The sequence below is a fragment of the Podarcis bocagei genome, assembly GCF_964188305.1.
Source record: "Podarcis bocagei genome assembly, chromosome: 12".
Classification (NCBI taxonomy): domain Eukaryota; kingdom Metazoa; phylum Chordata; class Lepidosauria; order Squamata; family Lacertidae; genus Podarcis; species Podarcis bocagei.
The window spans coordinates 27,622,276-27,632,043 of NC_138137.1; the positions used below are offsets into that span (position 1 = coordinate 27,622,276).

Below are 9,768 nucleotides of genomic sequence, written 5' to 3' on the forward strand. Positions count from 1 at the left end.
GATGGTAGATGTTTTGACTCCACAGAGTGGGAAGTGACGGAGACAGCATGGATTTAATTGTACTGCTTGCTGACCCAACTTCTTAGCCCTGGCAGTCACAGAAATTGTCCTCAGATGTTTTTTTAACACACACACACACACACACACACACACACACACACACACACCTTCCTTTTGCTCTGCCTTCCACATTTGCACCAATGGGCACATTATGTATTTGTTATAATTATTATAATTTGTATTGCACCCTTCATCTGTAGATCCCAGGGCAGTTCACAGCACAAAAATGCGAGATAAAAACCCAGGAAATACCCAATAAGAACAAGAATAAACCAATAACACACATACCCTAAGACATTTAAAAGGCTATTGGATGTTAATCAGACAAAGACCTGGTTGAAGAAAAACGTTTTTGCCTGGTGCCTAAAGGTGTATAATGAAGGCACCAGCTTAATCACCCTGGGGGGAGCATTACACAAATAGGGAGCCACTACAGAAAAAGCCAATTCTTGTATACTATAGCAAAACATCCCATGGTTGTAATTTTGGTTCATAATATAAGAACATTCCAAAAGAAGAGCCCCACTGGATCAGACTAAAGCCCTATCTTGCGCAGGATTCAGTTCCTACCATGGACAACCAGGTGTCTATGGGAAGCCCAAAGCAGGATACCATTACTGCTCTCCTGTTTATACCCTGCTTCATCTGGTATTCTGAGGCTTACTGCCTCTGGTTCTGAATACATAGACATAAGGACTAGTAACCCTTGATAACCTTATCCTCCTTGAATATGTCTAGCCCCCTCTAAAGCCATCCATCTTGATAGCATTGCTACTTCTTGGGGGAGCAAATTCCATTGTTCAACTGTGCGCTGTGGGAAGAAGTGCTTTCTTTTGTCTCTTCTAAGCATGGATCTACACACAGGGAAAAAAACAGTGCTATAAATAAGTCAGAAATTAAATTGTTATGACAAAAGAAAAAAAACCGCTATAGAAAATTGCTTAGAATTTCTTTGCTCTCTGGCGCCATGTGGTGTTGCATGTTTATAATGCATTCAAAATGGAGTTTCTTGCCTAATGAGTCACTAATCTACCTACAGTAATCAGCTTAATTGGAGTACCCTGGGTTCTAGTATTATGCAGCAGAGAATAAGGTTTCCCTGTCTATGCTTTCTGCACCATGCACAATTTTACAAACCCCTGTCATTTATGTCCACACTGGTTTCTTGCCTCTATTCCAGGCCAAAAAGTCCTCAGACTTTGCAACATTTCCTCATACTTGCAGCAATCCCAAGGAAGAACTGCTGTTTGTCTTTTATAGATGGGGAAAGGTGGCTGAGAAGTAATCTCCCACCCAAGGCATCTAACCAACCCAGGGTCAACCCTTTGTTCAGTGAACCACGGTGGTCTCCCATGTCTATAGTCTTTAGCCATACTTCCTCCGCACCTGAAAACTCTCTCTAAACGTGCAAGATTTGTGCCAGAGTCAGCTAATTTACACTCCATTAAATCAGCCAGCCAAGGAGGATCTTTGAAAATACTTCATATTTCAGAGCATATTTTAGGTGTGTGTTTCTGCTCATGCTCTTCCATCAAACGTTTGAGTAGCATTACCATCTGCAGTTAGTACAATAGCCAGATGTCAGAGAAGGTTTGTGTGTGTGTGTGCGTGCACACATGTGGGCATGCACATACCTAACATCTTGCAGAAAGCATTTACTTTTGCATGTTCAAGTTGGAGATTTATCCCCCTGTTGTTTAAAAATATTGTTTGTACTGTTGGCTTTCTCAATAGCACCCTGCTTCCAGTGAAAAGAGCTTTGCCATTCGGTCACTTACAGAAGCAAGCAGTTAAAAGGGCTAAGATAAAACGACAGTGGCAACAATTTCCGGACGAGCCCCCAGACAGAATTTTGATCCTAAGAGACACAGATGGAAAGTTCTATCAGCCAGCCACTGCTGCTTTGTATTTTGTGATAGGTGTCAAGCTGGCTACACTGTTGACAAGGAAAGGAAGAGCTACACTTATTGTTATGTACTGAGCTTGGGTCCTAGAGCAATAGGCAGGTAGGATCCTAGAAGGCTGCATCCAATTGGCCTGCAGGAGCAGCCCAATCAGGCTCCAGGAGGGGAGCAGAATCAACCAATCACATGGGACCAGTGGCATAGCGTGGGGGGTGCAGGGGGGGCCAGCCGCACTGGGCGCAACATCGGGGGGGCGTGCTCGCACTCGCAGCTCTCTGCCCCTACCTGGCTCACTCACTCTCCACGGGTTAGGGGGCGCAAATTACTTGCCTTGCCCCGGGTGCTGACAACCCACGCTACGCCACTGCATGGGACCCACTGTGTAAATAATGTATATAAAGCCAGAGGGGTTTTTTGGGGGGGGGCATTCAATCACTGGTCCTATGAGCTGAAATAAAGAGCATGAAATCACTACTTGACTCTAAGTATATTTCATTTATAGATGCAAAAGATTTGGAATATCAGCAAGTTGCCTATCATCCTCACCCCAATACTTTTATTACTTTTATACCAAAGAACATCTCACTGTGATTGTTTTTTATCTGATTAATAATTGAAAATGAAAATCCAGATTATCACAATAGCCCGAAACCAATTTGATTCCTGTGGAATTTGTCTTCATTAATCCAAAAGTTGGTAGAAATGTGTATTCAGCTCTGTGGTTCAAGAAGTCTCCTACTTCCTATCAAATCAGATTGAGCTTTGGTGCTTTAAATAGTGTGAATTGATTATGCTTTAGTTCTATTTTCTGTTCCTAATATTGAATTTTTAACAGGTTTTTTTTACTATATTCCCATGTGTTTTTATGTGAGCCGCTTTGGGAAAGTGGCAAACAAATAACTGTATAAAATAAACATACACAAATAAATACGTTCTGAATAGATACAGTGTCTTCTTAAATGGAGTTTTATATACACAAAGGAGTTTTCACACCCTGTGATCAATGAGTTAAAGACCAGATGTGGTGTTGTTCACTTTGTTAGCCTTCTAAAAATAAGGCAGGCATGGGGGGGCGGGGCGGAGATTGGGGACAGGGAAGAGGGGCCTTTACGTCTTTGTCATCGCTGCAGTCTCAGTCAGAATTGGGCCCCTATGGGTTTGTATCTGGAATAGGAGAAGGACCTTCAATGCAAATATCATGAGGAAAACACAATGCCATATCCTCCGACATTTCTCTGATGAAAATAGGGCAGTTATATCCCATCACAATCATTGTTTTGTTATTTAGGTAAAGGTAAAGGACCCCTGGATGGTTAAGTCCAGTCAAAGGTGGCTATGGGGTTGCGGCGCTCATCTTGCTTTCAGGCCGAGGGAGCTGGCGTTTGTCCACAGACAGCTTTCCAGGTCATGTAGCCAGCATGACTAAACCACTTCTTGTACAATGGGACACTGTGACGGAAACCAGAGAGTACAGAAATGCTGTTTGCCTTCCCGCCATAGTGGTACCTATTAATCTACTTGCACTGACGTGCTTTCGAACTGCTAGGTTGGCAGGAGCTGGGACAGAGCAACGGGAGCTCACCCCATCACGGGGATTCAAACTGCTGACCTTCTGATCGGCAAGCCCAAGACGCTCAGTGGTTTAGACCACCTGCCCATCTGACTGGGTTGTCCCAGCCACTCTGGGTGGCTTCTAACATATATAAAAACATAATAAAACATTAAAAATTAACAAAAACCACCCCTTCCCTATGCCTTCAGATGTGTTCTAAAGGTTGTATAGTTACTTATCTCCTTGGCTCAAGAGTTGCATAACTCTGTACCCTCCAACATTTCTCCGATGAAAATAGGGACGTCCAGCAGCGAACCGGGACAGCTTCTGTAAATCCAGAACTTTCTCTGGAAAATAGAGACACTTGAAGAGTCTGCAATACCCATTGGGACGGGACCAAAGTCAGAAAACCACCCTGCCTCCCCCATTAGGGTCCTGATCAGGATTAGGTCCCTCCATGTCTGATACATAAATTTAAAAAATCATCCAAGGGATAATGGCATGAATAATGCCATATCTAGTTTGGTGCTAGGGACGCAGGTGGCACTGTGAGTTAAACCACAGAGCCTAGGACTAGAATCCCCGCAACGGGGTGAGTTCCCATTGCTCGGTCCCTGTTCCTGCTAACCATAGCAGTTCGAAAGCACATCAAAGTGCAAGTAGATAAATAGGTACCGTTCCGGTGGGAAACGGCGTTTCTGTGCGCTGCTCTGGTTCGCCAGAAGCGACTTAGTCATGCTGGCCACATGACCCGGAAGCTGTACGCCAACTCCCTCGGCCAATAAACCGAGATGAGTGCCGCAACCCCAGAGTCGGTCGTGACTGGACCTAATGGTCAGGGGTCCCTTTACCTTTAGTTTGGTGCTGACCCATATGGGTTTAGCATTTTGATGGCGGATGCTTTTTAGAAACAGTTCACTGTCGTCCATAGACTCTGGTTTTGTTCTGGGGTGTTTTGCAACATTTCTCAAATGTGGAGGATGAAAAAAGAATTCCAATTGTTTTGAAAATAAGAAACTGCAATTTGGGGGACAATGCAAGTTTCGTAAAACCTGATTGCTAAAACATATGTACTTCTGATCAATGTCACTGACAAACAGGCTTACAAATAAGCATATAACAAAGTCATCACTTTTTAAGTTTGAATAAAGTGAGAAAAACTAATTGGTGGAAGGGTATGCTTAATAAATTGTTGGGATTCCCCCCCCCCTTTTTAGCCAATCTCCCCATAAACCAAGAAGAATGAGAATGTGATACATAATAAACCAAGTGTTACTGTTTTCTACAATCACCCAGGCCTTACAATTTGATTAATTGCAGATCCTGAATCACTGAAAATAAATGGCAGTTAATTATCCCTAACACCTCTGCAAGAACAGATTGGGGAGGACTGTGAAATTAGCACACTGTGGTCTGAGCTAAATATATCATTTTAGCTTAACGAAATGCAATAATATTGTAATTCAAACTTATGTTCAACAAAATTAATAGCTTTTAATACCGAAATACCTCCATTTGATCTATCCCATATTTTATATGCACTGACATTTATATGGATGGTTGTTCTGAAATAACCATCACTTCCAGAAACTGGTTTTGAAGTTTGGATTTCAGACTGCTATTCTTAAGCGAGAGTTTTAAATGGGAGAGGACTTTGTTTATCTTAATATTTTAGGTGACTTTTTGCCCTCCGTTTTATTTTTCCACATTTAACTATAGCCAGTTCTGTAATGTGTCCGAGGAAATAGTTTGTAACTAAACTGCCATCTACAATGGCCATAAAAGAGCTCCCCACTTTAACAGAAGTTATGATATACAGTGTTCAAAGTTTCATATCTGCCCTAGAATTTATATACGGGCATCCATCTGTCTTAGGAGAGAATGGAGGATTCCGTCTTCAGCGATGAAGTCAAAGGGTTGTGTCTGTAAAGAATAATACACTAGATACAATCAGGGAAATATCTGGGCCAGGATAATTCCACAATTAATTCCACAGATGTACCTAAGGCTTTTTCAGAGTTAGTCTTTCAAATCCCCCAAACTGCAGTGACCTGGTTCCTGTAATTCACCTTCCAGGTCCTTTTCTAGAGGTGAGTGAGTATACATTCACATGCTGTGCTCTGTGTGCATTTATGTACTTCAACCAAACAGGACACAGGTTTTCATGAAGTTTGCATATGCCAACACACACACACAGCACTTAGGCCCTCTTAAGATCATGGAGAGTTAGGTTGATCGGGTTGAACTTTTCATCCTAATTTCAATGAAATTTACATTGGATCCATTCCTATATTACTTTGCATAAGAGTGTGTTGTAGGGTTATAAGTGCATCGTCCATATAACCTGGGCTACACTACTTGGCTACATACTCTGAAACAGGTGCAATGGAATCATCTGAATGAGGCACAAGAAACATTGCGAGATGCAAAATCTAGAGTGATTTGCCAGGACAGACTAGGCACCCATCTTTACTTTGTATTTGAAGCACAATTCTCAGGGTTCAACCACTCTGAAACTTGTAGCTCTGTGAGGGAAAAGGGTTCTCCTAACAACAACAAGCTTGTTCCCTCTTCCATGTGACATCCCCTGAGAGATTTGAAGATGGCTGTCATATCTCCTCTCAGTGTCTTCTTAGTCTCCTTGGTCTGTTCAATGGGGCTTCCTCCCTAGACTGTGATTTTAGCACTGTACTATGATACCACTCCAAACAGTAATGGCTTCCTTCAAATAATTCTGGGTTCTGTAGTTGGTTCAGGGTGCTGGGAGTTGTTAGGAGATCCCCATTCTCCTCACAGAGCTACAATTCTCAGAGATCCTAGGGAAGAGACATTGATTGCAAAAAAACGAAACAAAAACAAACAAACAGACTTTGGATTGGGAATAGAGATCACCTAACAACTCTCAGCACTCTTAACAAACTACAGCTCCCAGAAATCTTTGGGGGAAGCCATGACAGTTTGAAGTGGTATCGTAGTGCTTTATACGTGTGGTGTGAATGGGGCCTTAATCTGGTAGAATTTGCATATGCTTGATGAAAATATCTGTTTGATTCAAGACTTCAGCAACAAAACGCTGGACCAGTGAAGGATATAATTTCACTTCAAGGGCTGGCAGATTATTTGCCAGACACAAAACTGCGTAGGCCTATATCTATGGAGCTATCTTGCTGTTGAAAGCTGAGGACATACATATGCTTTTGAAATTAGGCCCATATGTACAGATACCCAATTTGCGTGAGCCAATGATGAGATGTGTTTTTCCATGACTACTTCAGCTTTTCCTTATTAAAATATTTATTTGTAATGCAGTAGCAATAACAATATTTTGTGGTCAAACACAATATGATCCCTTCATTTCAAATGTAATGGAATTTTTTTCCACCAGGCATGCAGCAATGCCATGCTTAAAACAATAAACCAATAAAACAAATTTATATTTATATAAAAGTATCAGAAATCACAGATAGGGTCTATAAGGATATGGTTAAACTAGAACACCCCAGACCACAGTGTTTCTGACTTTAATCTTCCAAAATAGTTTTTCATCCAAATCTGACAAAAAAAGTGTTTAAAAAATGGCATAGCATTTTTATATGACATACTTCAAATATTGTTGCTTATGATCTCACCCTCTGACAGTAAATATTGGGTTAGCAATTTTCTGGAATTTAGAAAGAGGATTTTCTCTCTCCTCTCTTCAGCTGAGTTTCTCTGTAATAGATCTTTTGCTGACTTTGCCCTTTCCTTAGACATGAGAAGTTCCATCAATATTTGAGGAAGAGTGTAGTGGGGACAGTGGATTGAAGAAATCTATTTATTATAGACTGAAAGTATGTCTTAGGTCTGTAATGGCATCCAGTTGATTGAGGTTGGTGGGACAGTGCCCCATTTCCCCAAATGGACCACCCTCCATTGCTAGGCAGTCTAAACGTGATAGTTCCGTACCAGAACAATGCTTTCTATGCAGAAGGTTCTACATTCAATTATTGATATTTCAGTCTGAAGTTGCTGAGACCCTAGACATCTATTGTTAGCCATTACAGACAACACAGGCAGGGTACACAAGTAGGGCATTTACACATTGCCAGAAAAAAAGAAGAAGAAAAGGAAAACTACCACCAAAAAAAGATTGACATTAAATTTGTATGTGCTAATTTATAGTATCGGTTCAAACTCAGAAAGAATCACTGTAATTTGAATAGAAATACAATGCATCCCATCATAGTGAAGAGGTTGCCTGTGTGCCTCCTTAGTCTGCTGCTGAGGTCCTAACTGTGGTGGGTAATTTCAGGGCCTCTGCCTTCCCTTCTTATGGTTCATATGGGTACCCTAAACACCGGAGGAGACGGATCAATGGTCTAATTCAGTGTAAGGCAGCTTCATATGGTCACCTGAGCCCCCTCCAGGCATCCTACTAACATGCCAAGCTTTGTCCCTGTTGCCATCATCCTTCCTAATCTGGAGGGCAAACTCCAGGGAGCCTCTGATAGTTGTGAACTCTGCAGGGTTGTATTTCACATAAGTAAATACACAGGAGGCTTCCTGTGTCGGATCTTCCCCTTCCAACTCACAGAGGATGAGAGAGACAGTGAAATCGGGGAGCTTGGTGCTCATCCCCACCTTTCCCATTCACATGCTTGTTTTACCCAAGAGTAGAACTCAAGAAGCGGGGAAGGGGGTGGGGTGTTGGAAGAGATGTTTATCAACAACAAGTATTCCCCTCAAATGCCATTTGCTGAATTTTCTCTCATCAACCTTTCCTGGGCCCCCAAAACCTCAATCTCTCCCTCAGTCCAAAGGTCGGCATCCCCCTTCTTTAGACCACCTGTGAATATTCCGCATTTTTATGGTCATTATTACGAGATATACATTGTATCCATAAAAAAATGCTATTGGATACACTGAAGGGTTTTTCTCTTTTTTTGCAGCTTGCTCTTTTAGATATCACACCTCTTGCCAGCATCTGAAATCGCCCAGTCCTCTCTCAAGAGCCTTTCCCCTCTTGAGATATAACTCGCCTCCGTCTTCAGATATTACTTTCCACTGCATTCTCATTCAACACTCTGTCAGCTCCATAACTTCCTCTTCTTTCCCGCCTGACACGTGGATGCAGACACAAAACAGTAAATGGAATTAAGGGCCATTAAATTAAATCTGCAATGAGCAAATGACAACATGTGAAGCAATGCAGGCTGAAGTATTCAGTTGGTGTTGAAACTCACCTTTGAGTTTCATTTAGGGCAATGTCACCTGGGTCAAGTTATGGATCAGCCAACTGATGTCCCCTAATGCCCTAGAGTTATGCTATGTTGAGAACTAATGATCTGGGGAATTGTGAGGAATTTAAAATGGTGGTCACAAGTTTCTGGTCAAAAGAGTGCCACCATTGAGTAAGTCCACCAGATGGGGATTCCACAAACAACAAGTCCAGGATTTAGTCATTTACATATCTAGGGATGGCTGTGAAGAACTCCTACCAGAAGCACTGGAGATCCACTTCCAGTGGGTGGAATTGATACCGAGCTAGATGGACCAGCGTTCTCATTCACTTTCCATGTTTTTATGTTGCTGATATAAGCTACCTTTGTTCATTTGGCTTGCTTGCAAGGTTAATTTACAGGTATTGGCCTTCTGAAACATTTGACTTTGGGTTTGTGAGCTACAGTTCCCAGAGTGGTTTATCAATCAATTCCTCTTCACAGGGCATTCTGGGAACTGTAGTTCTGGGAGGGGAAATGGGGCCTCTTAACAACTTGCAGTAGCCTTAACAAACTATGGTTCTTTGGGTCAAACCATGGCTGTTTAAAGTGGGATCACAGTGGTTTAAATGTATGGTGGAAAGCCTGTAGTCCTGTACACATTTACCAGGGACACGGGTGGCGCTGTGGTCTAAACCACCGAGCCTCTTGGGCTTGCCGATCGGAAGGTGGGGAGTTCGAATCCCCGCAATAACGTGAGCTTCCATTGCTCTGTCCCAACTCCTGCCACCCTAGCAGTTCGAAAGCACGCCAGTGCAAGTAGATAAATAGGTACAACTGTGGCAGGAAGGTAAACAGCATTTCTGTGTGCTCTGGTTTCTGTCAGGGCCATTGTGCCAGCAGCAGTTTAGTCATGCTGGGCACATGACCCAGAAAGCTGTCTGTGGACAAACACTGGCTCCCTCGGCCTGAAAGCGAGATGAGCGTGGCAACCCCATAGTTGACTTTGACTGGATTTAACCATCCAGGGATCCTTTACCTTTACCTTTTTTTA

The 9,768-nt window shown here is 42.5% G+C and overlaps 1 long non-coding RNA gene across 1 annotated transcript; it reads left to right on the forward strand.

Moving 5' to 3' along the window:
- The first annotated feature begins 7,523 nt into the window (after nt 1–7,523).
- Nucleotides 7,524–8,692, forward strand: LOC308569961. Its single transcript, XR_014000932.1, has 2 exons — nt 7,524–7,568; nt 8,445–8,692. It is a non-coding gene; the product is annotated as an uncharacterized lncRNA (long non-coding RNA).
- The last annotated feature ends 1,076 nt before the right edge of the window (nt 8,693–9,768 follow it).